The sequence below is a fragment of the Equus caballus genome, chromosome 1, assembly GCF_041296265.1.
Source record: "Equus caballus isolate H_3958 breed thoroughbred chromosome 1, TB-T2T, whole genome shotgun sequence".
NCBI classification, from domain to species: domain Eukaryota; kingdom Metazoa; phylum Chordata; class Mammalia; order Perissodactyla; family Equidae; genus Equus; species Equus caballus.
The window spans coordinates 189182912-189199691 of NC_091684.1; the positions used below are offsets into that span (position 1 = coordinate 189182912).

At 38.9% G+C, this 16780-nt stretch overlaps 1 long non-coding RNA gene across 1 annotated transcript; it reads right to left on the reverse strand.

Moving 5' to 3' along the window:
* Nucleotides 1-2608: 2608 nt before the first annotated feature.
* LOC138925199 (uncharacterized) lies at nucleotides 2609-16380 on the reverse strand. Its single transcript, XR_011441093.1, has 3 exons — nucleotides 16165-16380; nucleotides 15352-15561; nucleotides 2609-4697 (listed from the first exon to the last, which is right to left on the reverse strand). It is a non-coding gene; the product is annotated as an uncharacterized lncRNA (long non-coding RNA).
* Nucleotides 16381-16780: the final 400 nt, after the last annotated feature.

A 16780-nucleotide genomic window follows, 5' to 3' on the forward strand; every position in this document is an offset into this window, starting at 1 on the left:
AAGAGATATTCCACTTTAATATACCCATCATGATTTTGACTATCTCTTGTACAGTGTTTTTAGTGGTTCCTCTAGGACTTAAAAAATACTTAATTTTCAGTCTACTTGGAATCAATAGTTTACCACTTCAATTGGAATGAAGAAGCCTTACTACTTTATAAATCCCTTTACCTTCCCTCTTTGTGCTACAGTTGTGTTACATATTATATCTACAAACACAACACATCCCAACAGACAATGTTACAACTTTTGCTTTCAACCATCCACGTATTTTAAAGCACACAAGAGAGGAAAAATGGTCTCATATTTACCCAGATTTTACCATTTCTGTTGTTTTTCTTCATTCCTGGAGGTACAAGTTTCTGTCTGGTATCATTTGCCTTCTGTGTGGAAAGCTTCCTTTAGCAATTCTTTAGAGCAGATGTACTGGATATAAATTCTCTTTGTTTCCTTTCATCTGAGTATGTCTTTATTTTACCTTCATTCCTGAAGGATATTTTTGTTGGTTATAGTTTCTGTGTTGACAGTTATTTCCTTTCAGCACTTTAAAAATATTGTGCTACTCACTTCTTGTTTCCATATGGTTTTTGATGAGAAATTCACAGTCATTCAAATTGAGTGTCATTTTTCTCTGACTGCTTTAAAACCTTTTTGTCTTTATTTTCCTGCACATGATTGCAATCTATCTGAGCATGCAATGTGTTTGAACTTATCTATTTTGGGGTTCACTTGGTTTCTTAAATCTTTGAGTTTGTCCTTCACCAAGATTGGGAATTTTTAAAGCCATTATTCTTCTTTTGAGATTCAAAAAATCTTGAAAGATTTTTTTCAGCATTGCATTCTTTATCCACTTCTTCTAAGATTCTGATAACATGAATACTAGACCTTTTGTTATTGTCTCACAGCCTCCTAAGGCTTTGTTCATTTAATTCAACCTTTGTTCTTTCTGTTGTTCTGATTCGATCATTTCTAATGATCTATCTTGTCTTCAAGCTTAACTGTCTCTTTCCTCCGTCATATCCATTTGCTATTGTGTCCATCCAATGAGGGTTTTTTTTTCACCCCCAAGGAAGATTAGCCCTGAGCTAACATCTGCCAATACTCCTCTTTTTTCTGAGGAAGACTGGCCCTGAGCTAACATCTGTGCCCATCTTCCTCTACTTTATACGTGGGACGCCTACCACAGCATGGCTTGCCACGAGGTGCCATGTCCACACCTGGGATCTGAATCGGTGAACCCCAGGCTGCCGAAGCAGAACATGCGCACTTAACCACTGCACCACTGGCCTGGCCCCCAAGGTTTTTTTGTTTTTATTCTAGTTATTGTATTTTTCAATTCTAAAATTTCAATTTGTTTTTTTCCATTTCCATTTGGTTTTTCTTTATATCTTCTATTTCTTTGCTGATACTTTTATTTTACTATATGTTTCAAGAATGTTTGGAATTGCTTGTTCCAGCATACTTTCTAAATAGCTACTTTAAAGCCTTTGTCAGCTAATTCCAACATCTATGTTAATAGTGTGGATGTTGGAGATTGTTGATTATCTTTTTCCATGTGACTCAAAATTCTTGTGGGTCTTCATATGCTGAGTAATTTTGGATTGTATCCTAAATATTTGGAAAATTATGTTATAGGACCCTGTCTTGTTTCAATTCTATGGAGAATGTTGATGTTTTTGTTTTAGCAGGCAACAGACCTGGGTAGGTTCAGGCTGTGAGTTCCAACCTGACGTTTATGGGCGATAATTCCAATGTGAGTTCAGTTTTCAAAGACTTTATTGTTCTCTTTGGATCTGCTTGGGGTGTGTGCATCCAGCCATCAGTCTGTAATTTGGACAATGGTGTACCTATTAGTTTCCAACTTGACTTCGTTGGTATGCTTATGCAGATTAGATCCATGCACCTCAAATCTCCCCCTACTACTTTCTGATTTCTGACTCCCCTTTTGTTCCTCTGGCCAGAAACTTGGGATTCTAGTTACCCTGCTTTGTTGTGTTCTGTGTCTCAGTTCTGGGATTGAGTCCATGTCCTGGTCTGAACAGAGGGAAGACAGAGAGAGAGAGAGAGAGAGACAGAGGGAGTGGGGGGTGGGCAGCCACGGGGCCTGACTGGCACTTTTAGAATTGCAGTTCCACCTAACAGAGAGGAGGATTGCCTCCTTAGCCCTTGTGGGTTCTTGTGGCTCTTAGGGGTTCCCATAGCTGTTGCTGACTCTCTGCCACAGGATTGCCTGGTGACTGGGGTGCTAGGGAAGGAGAAAAGGGAAAAAATCCAGGGGATTTCCACATTTCCTTTGACATCAGGAGTACCCTTTTCTGACTCTCAAGCCAGGACTAGTGGGCTTCCCCCCTGTGTCTGCATCACAGCGCTCACTTGTGGGTTTCTGGCCGTGGTGAGTTCAAGTAGGGGGATACCAGAGGGGAAAATGGTAAACTCAGCACTGATTGAGTGGTACTTCAAATTCTGGTTAACGCCTACTGTTATTTACAAAGTCTTCAAATAGGTGCTCATGCTTTCCGTCCAGGTTTTATAGTTATATTCAGTGGGACAAAAATGGAGAAGCCTGCTTATGTTATTTCAACTGAAACCTGAAGCTTTTTGGATTTAATTTTGTTTTTTAATAGTGTATAACACTACATGGTTCCAAAGCCAAAACTATGAACAAGACACACTTAACAGAAGTCAAACTTCCATCTGTTTTTTCTCTCCCCCAGAAGTAAACATATTTTATGAGCTTTTGATTATTCTTTTATGTTTTAATGTTAAAAAGTAAATAGTAATTATATTCGTATCCCCACTTCTTGTAGAAAAGGTAACATACTATAAACATTATTTTCATCTTGCTTTTTTTCTTTTAATTATATGTCCTTGCAATCATTACACAGCAGTCTATAAAGATTTTCCTCATTCCTTTTTAAGACTACATAATATTCCATTGTATGAACTTACCATGGTTTTTTAACTAGTCTCTTATTGGTGGAAATATGCATTATTTCTGGGCTTTGGTTATTATTAACCAATATACATTTTAAACCAAATTTTCTTATTTATTTCATTTGGGAAAATGGAATATAGTGAGGAGCCTTCACAGTGTTTTTTTTATAACCCAAATCATTTTGGCTTCCAGATGCAGGTTATAGCCAACGCTGTAAATCTCTTAGCAATAATTCTTAGATTCATTACACATGCAATAAGACCAAGATATGTGAATGCTGAAATTTTCTCATAGACACTGTCTTCAATGGTAGGCCACTCCTGGTAAAAATGATTTGTGAATAGCTTGAATTTCTTAAGCAGTTTCCATACTGGTATTGTCGGGGAGGCAAAAACCTGTCAGTTTGTCAGCACTGAATTGGTAACAGAAAAATAGGAAATAGGGCATTTAAGAGAGAAACTAGCAGAGGTAATGGTGATGTTTGGTAGCAATGAGGTTGCTCCAATTTGGAGTAAAGCAATATGAATATTGGGTGGGAAGAAAACAGATCCAGAGAAGGAATCACTATGTCCAAGAGGCAACGTACAGCACAGTCTGGGAAACCAGAAAGCAGAAGGTCTGGGATGAGTGGAAGGCAGCCTGCCCTGCCACAGTACCTTTTCGAAAGTCTTTGATCCCACCCTCGTGGGCATTTTTCAGCTGGCGTTAAAGGGGCCAGCCCAACACTTGGTGTTTCCCACCTCTCCATCTCCAGTTTAAATGCAAGATGATCTAAAAAATAGGTAAACTTTTCTTTTATCAGTCCTACGATGTGGATCAGAAGGTTTCTCCCCCACCCCTTTCTTTGTTAACATCAATGCTTCTAATATAGGAAAGGATATAATCTGGGATTTTCAGGGGCATATGGCTCAGGAGTTTTAGATTCAGTATTGTTCTCCTAGGGTGTTGGACAAACTTTTAGGAATAATATTTGAACAGAAGACTCCAGCATAGTTGACATAATGGCATAATTAAGAATGTCATAAGACATCATGAGAAAGAACGTCCCTAAGAAACTCGTGATCAGCACAAATTTTAAGAACTTAGCAGCAGAAGTAGTTGTGGGACTTCTTGACTCCTGTAGTAACAGAAGGAGTTCCACTGTCAATTTTTGCTGGATTCTGACCCTTAGGTGACATTATTCTTGAGCAATGTCCATCCCCCTACACTTTGGGCTTTGACAGCCAAGAACAGTTCTAACTTTAAACTTGAAATACTTCTGATAAGATTCTGATGTGTATTCATCATAATGTTGCAGCGTGAGAACTGACACCTTTAACTGCTTCCCATTTTGGAAATGTCTTATGATTCTATTTTCTAGCATAAACTAATTCAGCTATATCTGCCTTTGGCTGAAGAAAAGAAAGTGATAAAAACTTAAATAGTGTAAGGGAAGCCTGCAATTCCTGCTTTGCACTTAGAGTGTGTCGTAGATGGCATCTGTGGAACTTGCTTGGATAAACACTGGCAGCACTAAGATGGTGGCACCGAAACGTCAGTTTGGTGTTCTGCTTTTATCACTTGGATACCCGAATGTTGTTCTTCTGGAAGTCATTCCCAGTTCATCCACTGTTGATCCTATTGTGCCATCTTTGTATTCTTAGAAGTCCAGGTTACTATGGAGTATTGAGAAGTCCAGAGATGCACAGGATTTCCAGGTGAAGGTGATCAACTCGATATGACCATTAAGATGTGATGATCCTTTGGGAACATCCTCAAGCATCTGGTGTTGGTGGAGGGGGTGAGAAAAGGGAATGAATATTTATTGAACATTGACTATATGACAGGTAATCAGTTGAGTGCTTCACATAAATATCTTATATAATATTCGTAATAAAACTTCAGGGGTAGGTATTACTATATCAATTTGTAAGCCAGGAAAGTAAAGTTCTAGAACTCTTAATAACTTGCCTAGTGTCACACAGACCATAAGTGGTAGGACAAGTGTTTGAACTCAGGTCTATTGGCTTGGGATCCTCCCACCATGCCTCACTGAATCCTTGACTCAGGTAGGATTAGTTTTTAATCCCACCTGGCCCCCAGGAGGCGTGGTAAGATGCTGCCTAATAGGAGCTGGATATGTGTGTTGTGTAAGGGCCTTATTAATGTATTTACAGGTATACTTGCAATATTCATAAATCTCACCTTAACCAGCACATTTGATGTGTTGATTTAGTATTTGTGGCTGATTGAAAGACACTGTTAAAATACTCAGTATTTTTCTTAGAGTAAAATACACTATTTTCTTGTAAATTGTTACAGTAGCTAAGTACAGACACAATAACCTTGGTTTCTTTTCATAAATTGAAATCCTGAGATGTTTTGAATGTGAACAAAAACTGAGAAATCTTAGAACTCTAATCATGGCATCTTTACAACTTTGATTATCCTGTGACAGGAAAACATGTCCAAGGGTTCCTTGCTAGTCACACATCAGGGTGATGGGAGGGTGGAGAGGGGGCAGGCTTTATGTTAGGTGACGAAAGTTCTCAAAGCCTTGACTAGGGTTTCAATAAGACAAACTTGAAGTGGAGGGTCACATGACTTATTGATATGAACTCTTTCCATCTCTGGAACTCTTTGCCATCTTTGATAACAAGAAGTAGAGCTTCAAAGCTTAGAGCTCCATGGCTCTTCTGAGCTTGCTTTAATGTGCCTCGAGTGAGTGAATAACTGCGGACACCCAGGAGGGCCAGGTGGCTAACATTTGTATTAAAGGAACTCGTTTTATTATCTCTTTTCATTCTGTATCAAGGATGAGTCACCAAAAATCTGCAGCACTTAGGAGTGCAAGGAAAATTCTGAAAGAGGATTTTTTATTTTGCCCGCTGCATTCCAATAGATATCTGTCTTCTTTTAAGCACCTGGATGTTGAGAGCTTAATGTAATTGACCTCATGCAGACTGTGAAGAAAATTAGAAACTCTAACTCATGCTGAGAGCTATAAGTTTTCATCAACAACTTGCACCTGGCCTGGGGGGTCAGCTCTTGCTGTCTGAAAACGTACATCTATTTATCTCCCAAAGTGCGTTTCCTAGAACACTAGTCCTACAAGACACTTGTAGAAAAAAAAATGTTCCATAGCTAAATTTGAGTTTGGGAAACACCATATGACATATCTATTAGATAATTATAATACACTTTAGCACCTTAAATAAAGTTTCTAATAATTCAAATAGGAAATAAAAAACAACACAAACTGTTTAATAGTCATCTTAATGGGATCTCTCCAATTAAGGTTTTATAGAACTAATAATTATGGCAGTGTATTTTTGGGCCTAAGGATAGACAAATAGACCAAAGGAATAGAGCAGAGGGTCCAGCCACAGTCCCCCATAGCAATATATGACAAAGATGACACTGCAGTGCAGTGGATAAAGTATGGACTTTTCAGTAAAGGGTACTAGGTCAATTAGATATCTACATGAGGAAAAAAATGATCCTCCCCTCATATCTAAATATGAAAGATAAAACAATTTGGCTTTTAGGAGAATATGTAGGAGATTATCTTCATAACATGGAGGACAGAGAATATCTTCAGGACGACAGAGAATATCTTCAGGACATGGAGAAAAAATTTTCCTTAATAAGATGCACAAAGGAAAAAGAATGGCAAAATGTCCACGTTTAAACTAAGAACTCTGTTCATCAAAGGACACCATTAAGAAACTAAAAAGGCAAGCCACACACTGAGGCAAGATATTTGTACTGTATATATCTGATAAAGACTCATATATAAAATATATGAAAAGCTGTTACAAATCAGTATCAGAAAGGCAGAATCCAGGGCCAGCCCCAGTGGCCTAGTGGTTAGGTTTGGCGTGCTCTGCTTTGGTGGCCTGGATTCAGTTCCCAGGTGCAGACCTACACCACTCATCTGTCAGTGGCCATGCTGTGGTGGCCACTCACATACAAAAAAAAAAACCAGGAAGATTGGCAGTGGATGTTAGCTCAGGGTGATTCTTCCTCAGCTTGAAAAAAAAAAAGGAAGAATGCAAAAGAAAAAGTAGACAAAAGATTTGAACAGTCACATCTGAAAAGAGGATGTTCAAATAGCAATAGAGATATGAAAAAGTGCTCGAATTCATTAGTCATCAGGGAAATGCAAATCAAAACCACAGTGTGGTTACAAAGGAATGGATATAATGAAAACACAAAATTCCAAGTCATCAGGGAGGTAGAGCGATGGCAATGCTCATCCACTGTTGGTGGGAGCGTGAATTAGGATGACCACTTGGGAAAACTGGTCGGCAGTCATTACAAAAGCTGAACATACGCTTATCTTAGGACCCAGCAATTCCACTCTTAGAGTATATATCCAACAAAAATGCTTATATATGTTCACCAAAAGACATATACTAGAGAATGTTCATAGCAGCACTCTTTGTAAGGACCCCCTAACTGGAAACACCTCATATGTTTATCAGCAGTAGAATGAATCAAGTGTGATAAATTCACACAATGGAATATAATACAGCAATAAGAATAAACAAACTGCAACTATGCAGAATACCATGGATAAATCTCACAAATATAATTTTGAGCTATAACAGGTGGACATAAAAGAGTATGTACTGGATGATTCCATTTATATAACATTTTTAATCAGGCAAAACTAATCTATACTGTTAGATATCAGGACAGTGGTTACTCTGGAAGGGGACTCAAAGGGGCTCTGGGGTGCTAGTAATATTTTGATCTGGGTGTTGGTTTCATTTTGTGAAAATTTATTGAGCAATGTATTCATGATCTGTGTATTTTCCTGAACATTTGATATGCTAAAATGAAAAGTATGCTAAAAAAGGCAAATACATGTATGAAAACAAAAATTTACTTAAAAATGATTCTTACATCTAGGCTTCCAAGGAGCATACTTTGGGAAAGGATGACCTATTCATACACTGTTGTAATATATATTGTTCAAGTCACTTTTTTTTTTTTTTTTTTTTTTTTGCTGAGGAAGATTTGCCCTGAGCTAACATCTGTGTCAGTCTTCCTTCACTTTGTATGTGGGTCGCCACCACAGCATGGCCACTGACGAGTGGTGTAGGTCTGCATCTGGGAATGGAGCCTGGGCCGCCGAAGCAGAGAGTGCCAAACTTAACTACTAGGCCATGGGGCTGGCCCCTCACGTAACATTTTTTTAATTGAAATAAATCAGATGAAATGATATTCAAGGGAAAACATTAATGGATACTTTTAACAATTCACGTTAAAATTTACCATTATTTATGTATTGAAGACAGCACAGCTTTGAGTGGTAAATTCTGAAGAAATCATTTAATGAGTGTTTTAAGAATGATGAAAGAAACAGATGCATTTTAATTATATAAATATTAAAACAAGATCAAACAGATTGTTTTGAGTTTGGAGCAATAGAAAATATAAACTTTCAATAACTTTGTAAGGAATATATAAAAAATATTCTCCAGCAAACAGTAATTTTGTGCATTTCTTATGATAATTAAATAATATATTCTTATACTTTAGTTTTCCACTTATCATTGAAATGTAAGAGTTAATTTGCATGAATGATAGTTTATAAAATATTATCCTTTTCCCCAGTTCCTTAATATGTGTTTTACCATTTCAGAGACAGCTTTATGATGGAGTGTGTGCCTGGATCTCTTTGTAGATGCTTTTCTTTTACCCTAATTAAATAATTAATTCACTCCTCCAAATGTTAAATGCCAAATGTCTGGTTTTTCTGCTTCCGTGGACTTCGTACTCTGACAGTCAACCATGGCTCTAAGTGTTTGACATTCAGAAATTGGAGAGGACAGGTCAGGCCTGTGGCGAGTGGTTTGCATTTTAAGTAGCTGTGAGTGAAGAGAGAGGAATTAGATGTGTCCAATGGTAATTTCTATTAGCTATGTTGTGTGGTTGTCTTAGGGTTTTTTGTATTTCAAAAGAAAATAAAAACTGGACTGGTTTTTCTTATCCCAACTTTACCTTTTTTGTAGTAATCCCTCTGGAAAATTATAGGAGTCTCAAAGTCTAGTTACTCATAAATTATGCATCATATTTATAATATAGTCAAATAAGATCATTGTACTTATTGCCACGATGCACATTTGTAAGAGAATTATAATCATCGAGTAAGACACTGGACTTTTTTTATCACAATAGCTTTATCATATCTCTGCTAAATTACTTTTTATATAACAGTCTTATGCTTTGACAATTTGTTTCACAGAAAAATGTAATGTATATAGTTAGTCTTTTTAACTCAGGTTTACAAGGGCAGGAATGCTTAGACTATTCAAATTATTAATTCACTCACAAATCTTATGTTAGCCAATGGTTTTAATTTTCCCTTCAGTAGAAATGTTTGTCTTATATTTGGAAGAGTGTATTCGCTTGAGTTTTATCACATGTATTTTCTCCTCCTTACCTGCTGTGGAAAGAGCACATGACACCCTTAAAGTGACTGAAAGGGAGAGCAAGGAGGGACGGCAGCAATAGCAGCAAGGGATTAGGCAAAATTAGCAAATGTAGTAATTTGTATCTAAATAACCAAGTCACAGTTCAAATCTCCTAGAGGGACCTCTGTGGGAAATTACACTTTTGCTGCTGTAATGAAATTTTAAGGTAATACATAGTATTAAAGATGGAGGAGTTGCTACCCCTTGTCCTTGACTTCCTGAGCCAGCAGCAGGTAATTGATGGAGACTGAGTCTGTGTGCTGACAACTTCATGGGGTGAAAATGATTGTCAAGTGATTCCAGAGTAATATCCATGAGCTGGTGCCATCAAAGGGATGCTTAATGGTGCCACCATTGTAGGGTATCATGACAAAGTACAATGGAGGAGAGATGTCTAGGGCTTCTAGCATGGATGCTGTTTGGGACTCAACAGCTAAGATTCTTAACAGTTCCTTAGTCCATTTGGAACTTGATATCAGAACTCTGTTGTGGAATGTCAGTTATGCTTATGTATTTGTAACTTGGTTAAAGCCATTGTATTACGAATAATACTTCTCTTTAAAATATTGTGTTCAATTGTTTGCAAGCAAGCATGTTTGTCATTTTCATAAAGTCCTTTGGTAAAGGAACCTTCTAAGCAGTGTTATTTATTTATGAAAGATTTGGGTGGATCCTGTTGGATTATTGCAATCAAAATTCTGGTGCATGGAATGGGAAAAATCAGTTAAGTAATTTTTCTTAAGAAACCTTCTTAATGAGGATTTCCCTCCCAGCTGAATGTTTATCACATCGCTTTAGTCTATTTGGTAATCTCAAAAACACTTGCAAAGCTTCAAGACCCTCAATCGCGGTGAAAATCGTTACAATAAATCCCTTAGGATTAATATTTTTAAAAAGCTGTTGTATAAGTTTTCACACCTCTGACTGGTTTTCCTTAGTATTTTGGTTTACATTACACATTGGCAATGTGTCAGGCTGATGTATGATATGAACTGGCTCATTATAAACATTATTTTGTTGCTAAAAATAGGTGTTACTATGATGTTACAGTCAGCCTTGCCTATATTGCAATTAGCCTGTAATTGATCATGGTGGGAGTATTTACATCATGCAAATGTCACAAATCAGTGACTCCCCCTGTCCCCACAACTGGTTGTTAAACCTTTACCAACACACTGTTGGGTATAGCAAAGCGAGCATGGCTTTGAGGCTGGTCAGACCTAGGGTAAAATTCTCCTTCTCCCTCTGTCTTATTCTCTCATTTATTAAACTTTCTTATATTTCCTGTTTTCTTAGAACAAATAAATAGGAGTATTGTGAAAATTAAATTAGCTAATATACAAAGCAGTTTCCACAGATTCTTAATGTATCTTTGAATCCTTTCTCTTTCTCCACTCTCCGGTGGAAATGGTCCTAGACTCTGTGGTGAGGATGAATTATAATGGAGGTCAAGATTCTGCAACTGTGGGCAGAGAAGAAGGGCGGGATTTGGGCACCAGGAAAGAAGTTCTGTATTAGGGATGGCTTATCCCAAAGCGTTACACCCCAGATTGCCTGGGAAAAGTGAAGAAAAAATCTTTGACAGAAGAAGCCCCTCCATAGCATTATGGTACCTCTGCAGAAGCAGGGTTGGCTCTGGGTCTTTCCATTTTAGAGAGCTGTGCTGAGTTGGGGCAACAAGCCCGAGCTGGGGAGTGGGAAACCCATGGATGGGTGGAGTGAGCTCTGGTACTAGATGTCAGAGTGCTCAGAGCCTGGGGTTTCCCAGCAAGGATTGCACTTGTCTGGTCAAGACAATCCATCCTCCAGCCCCATGCTTCTAGGCAGAAGAGAAGTGGATAGACCCTGCAGGACACACTGTCCCAGATTTGGTAGAAGGGAAATCAGGACAATCCCCCCCTACACAATGTCAGAGCAAAGGCGGTCAGAACAGAGCTTCCCAGATTAAGTGCAATCAAAATAAAACAAACAGACAAAAAAGAATTGTAACTATGGCAACCAACCAAAACCAAACATACAAAAACCTATGTATACACACCAAGGGGAAAGGAGAGAAGGAAACTAATATGCGAAACACAGAAAAACCCTGTCTAAAAGAAAATGTTACCCAGAAAGCACATCCCTATTGATTTATTCCATAGAGAAACCTACTGAAAACATGAATTTATTAAAACCAGGGTGCAAAGATGATGACTGAAGAGCAGACTGGGATGAAAAGATGGATTGCTGAAGTAATAATACAAAATGAGAACCCAAATAACACTATTATAGATCTAACAAATAACTTAGAAGCAGCAAGGAATAGGAAAAACTTAAAATGGAATGTAGGAGATGAGTGAAGTTTTGAGATAATCGCAGTGAATGCAAAAGGAAATGACTAAAGGGAGAAAGGAGTACACAGGTTTCTCAAAGGAGCATTCATAGTGTTAATTTCATGTTTTTCTTCCAAAGAGGAGGCCGATTCTATAGTCACATAACCATTTCCATCTGCTTTTAAAAGACTTGAACAAAATGGGACAGATGAAGGCGTGGCTCCTCACTGAAGTGACTCCTAATGCTGTCGGCCTCTGGCATTGTTGTTTTCAATGCAGTGAGAAGATTGTATTATAAGCCTCCCTGGTTTTATAAAGTAAAATAGTAATTCGGGGATTAGCACAGCCTGAAAAAATTCTCATCTTCCCCAAATTTTGGTTAAGAGTGGGTAACAGGATGCTGAATGAGATTTTTCTTATTTTGGAATTTTTGCGAAGAGTTCAAACTTCCATATTCTACAGAGAGCCATCAATAAGCCCTGAGCTCTCTCCTTTGTATCCTATTAAGAGACAGCATAGACTAAAAAACAATTTTTAAAGGTACAAAAAATAATTTAAAAAACAGAACAAATCACATGAAATCACACAAAATGAGTGAAGGGGAGTCAAAAGGTTCAAACTTCCGGTTATAAAATAAATAAGTTGTGGGGGTGTAATGTACAGCATGGTGACTATAGCTAATACTATACTGCATGTTCGAAAGTAGCTAAGACAGTAGATCTTAAAAGTTCTCAACACAAGAAAAAAATTTTTTAACTATGTAGTGATGGATATTAACTAGACCTTGGGGTGATCATTTCCCAATATATACAAATACTGACATTATGTTGTACACAGTCTATGTGTGAAACTTATGTAACATTATATGTCAGTTATACCTCAATAAGAAAAAGCAAATCACATGAAAAGAGAGCTGAACTGCTCTGCTGCTCTATCACCCCCAGTGAATATCAGTAAAAGTTCCAGGCTTCGGGGATATTTATTGTGGTTTTGAGTTCTTGACCTAGCAAGGAGTGCTGTGACCTTTTCTTCCTCATAGTCATCCCCTCACAAACCAAGAAGAAGGAGAGTCAAAGAGACTACTTCACAGGAATAGGGGGTGCCTAGAAGAGCCTGACATTGGTATCTCAATCCTGGGTTAGATATCAGTTCCCGTGGCAGCCTTGCAGCTGTGCTCCACCATTATGTAAGCATTGGTGGGGCAACTGAGAGCAACTACAAGCCAGAGAAGGAGCAGCAGGTGAGGAGCTCGTGCATCCGTGGTTTAGGGCTCAAGGAGGTGGAATTTTACATCAGGCTACCTGATACAAAGGAACCAGGTGTGATTGATCGCCAGTGACTGCATTTGAGGCAGGGTTGGAAGTACTCAGCCAGAGCAGATGCTCCCTTCAGAAGCCTATGCAGTGGGGAGGGATCCGCAAAGAGACATCGAATAGAACTCACCTGGCGCTCCTCAATAAAACAAGCATTTCACTGCCCACCACGGAGAGAATGTTTTTGGCTGAGGGAAGACTACGTCTGCACAAGGTAGGTAAGAATGTCTTTGGCACTTTGAGCTCTGCTTTCTGCTTAAAGAAGCTAGAACCAGAAAAGGGAGGCAGGAAGGAGAAGTACAAGGAGCCTAAGGGGAGTGTTCATTGGATATGAAATTGAGGTCTTAAATTTGGGCAGGATTGGAAACTTACGGACTCTGGCTCAGATTGTTTTAAGAGATGGGAAAGGGAGAGTCAAAGGGTGGTTATTGAAGACAATAAAACTATTCCATGTTTGGACTCCACTGAAGTCAGATGGTTCAATTAATCTGTCAACACTTGCATGCCATAAAATGCTACTATAGGCATTATTTAGGCTGCTAACTTTATTTATCCTTTGGCATGACTGAAACATTTATGGTTAGAAACCATATGAGATTTTTTAATAATCTTCATTGAGTTAAACCTCAGGACGGAGATGATTGACTTTATAATTATGATACAAGGAAGCATTTCACAACTTCTTTAGTACTGATGACTATCTTTGAAATGAGGAATACGAATTTTTACTAAGAATTCTTTCAAAATTGTCACATCATGTTTTTAAATCAAATTAATTAGACGTTAAGTTCCCACTTTTCAAGGACATATGAAAGTAAATATTAGTCATGTTCTGGGATTTTTGTCTACACCCCCAGAATTTCCCCAAATCCTATGCAGTGTGCCACTTTTCCCTCTGAGGCTCTGTCGTCTCCCCATAATGGAGGTAGGCAGGCCCACAGACTACTTTTGGGCCCCGGTTTTTTGTTTGTTTGTTGTAAGCAAGGGAAGACTGCTAAAAAATGTTTACATAATATTTGCTTGATATGCAGCAGGGCTGGGGCCCCTTTATGCATTACTGGTCTGGTAATTTTTCCTGCTTCTCCCCACTCTCTTCAGCTCTGCTCGTAGAAGTGCAGTGTCTTACCCACACACCCAGTTTCTTCCTCGACCCCTCCAAGGCTTCTTTTCCATATCTTCCCTTTTGGGGAAGATTCCACATGTTCTCTCCTAGAGGGGCCTTCTTTTATAGCGAAGGGGATGTTAACTTTAGCTTTTTCTTATTAATTCACCGTGTTACACAAGCAGTGCTTCTGGAATCCTTGACAGGTATAATAAATCGGTAAGAGGGAGAAGAAAACAAAGTGGAGGAAAAAAGACGGCAATGAAAGTAGGACGAACAAGGAAAAGAAAAAATAGGGGTAAAGTAAAAACAGAAAATAAAGAGTGATGGAGTGACATCGGAAGTTGCTTTCAATTTCTCTCTGTGAAACTGGCGTTTCTGGGCCACCCTGCGCTGTGGTTTTCTGGTTTGCATAATTGAATGGATGTAATTGAAAGGATGTATGAATGGCGTTCCTATGATTATGTAACAGAGTCTAAGCAGCTCACTGTTGTGTGAAAGTGAATGAGCACTACATTTTACTAAACTGTTACCCTGCTTTGGCAGCTGTGACACTGTGATAAATGCTTGCAGAATTAATTAATCGAAGAGGTTATTATACTATCAAAATGTATTTCCTCTGAGTAGGAATATTAATGAGAATTCATTGTTAGTCAATGAGAGTCCACCATTCACTAACAGGAAATTTCTCTCCTAGTACTGTGTTTGAAACACGTCTTCATTAGACCACGTATTAGAAATGTATTTACTTGAAGAGGTCCAACTTTTTTTCTTTCCTTTGAAGGACTAGATTGTTATGAAAGGGTCAAGATCTCCTCGTTTCAAGCCTGCTTTTTTTTCCTTTGAGTACTCTCATACTGTCTCGTTTTCTCCCGGTAAGTTATTAACTGATTCGGTTAGAGCTGAGTGGAATCTAGCAGTTCATTCCTGTTGTTTCTTCGTGCATGTACAACAATTCCTTATAAAAAACTCAGAAACCAACTTATATTGATAAGAACTATTATCTTTCCTTTCTGTAGTTGTTGTTAAAGGAGTGAATATTCCTGTTAGATGCTGATCCATCAAATATGTTTTAAATGTTCACATGAGCTCACTTCTATTTCAGAATATCTGGAAATTATTGTAGCAGGAAAACAGATAACTTTCTCTCTTTTTATATACTCCTTAATAAGGGAAATTGTGATATGACAAGTGGAATTTTTAAACAATGACCCTGTGAACTCACTTTGGGTAGTTTGAACACTAAGCCACGTTCCTCCATCATCCAGCAGGAGAGGCTCCACCCGAATTTAGTATCCCAGGAACTGGCGGTTTCCTTTCCTTTGTCAGAATCTGCTGTACCTGATTACGTGGTCTCCAGGTGGCGGGAAGCTTGCTTTCCTCAGGCAACTCCTGTAAATAGCTGGCACCCCAAGAGATTATTCTAGTGTTTGCCCTGCAAGAAGAGAAATCACAGTGAGATGGGGTCCTTCCCCTGGAATATGAGTGCATGCTATGTGTGCAGCAGAGCGCCCTGGTCCTCATTCGCTTCTCTGTGGGATGGTGGTAGGATAGGGACGGGACTACCGTCTTCTCTTTCCTGACGCTGGTCTTCCCGGGTTCCCCGGGCTGTAGAATCAGGGGACCACCAGGCAGGACACAAGTCCACTAGGTTGATTCTTGTGAATTGTGACATGTGGCACTACTTTACTCTCCTGGTTTCTCTGAGGAGAAATTTCCCCTAAACGTGCCTCGTCAGTTACTCTACTTATTTTTCCCGATCAGAGTTGATGAATTATGTGGCTGGTAGGAAATAGTATTGATCTGCATTTACCAGTTGTCAGGAGCTAACCTATCAATGGTTCTAAACGAAGGCATTTGAGATTTTTTCCCTTCCCTCTCCACTCTGGAGGAGAGTAAACAGTGACTTGTGCAAACGTTTGCTGTGAGACTCAAGCTTCCCTGTGGGAGTCTGTCCCTGGGGCTGGATTTGGATGGCAGAGAGATTGCAGGCCAGTGGGTTCTCACACTAATCTATATCTTCCAGTTCAGCCCTTACCAGTGACTCCCATTTGTCTTGTACGTTTGTGTTAATTTTCAGTTGGTTCAGAACTCGGGGGATGGGATGGCCCTGATTGGGCCGTCTTGGATTCCACCTTCTCCACCATCTTCTCCAGCAGCGAGCTGTTGCAGGACTGAGGCACGGCACCCAGTGCTGCTCTGTTGCACAGATGCTCTTTCCACCGACTGATTCATTGTCAGTTGAAAGGTGGTGCTATAGGGGAAGACATTTCAAATTCTGAATATTTGAAACTGAATATTTGGATCTGGGGAATTCGAAGATGACGCCCCGCTAAGGAAACTTTCTTTCCACACTTAGTAAACAAGCTAATAGATCTTCTTTTGCAGCCCAAATGCTTTGCTCAGCCCCATTCTTTTTGTGGCAAAGGCATCTAGCTAGAAACAGAATAATCTTGTCTGTGAAGTGTACAGTCATAGGTATCTCATGATGAGTTAGCTTAACTCTATCCTGGCTGTTGAGGAGCTCTTAAACGGCTTTAGAAGTCTCGGTGGAGATATAGCATATTTTAAAGGAGTCATCAAGCTTGTAAATTCTAACATTTAAAAGTCTAAATCAAAATTCTATTATATTCTAAATACGCCATAAGTAAATA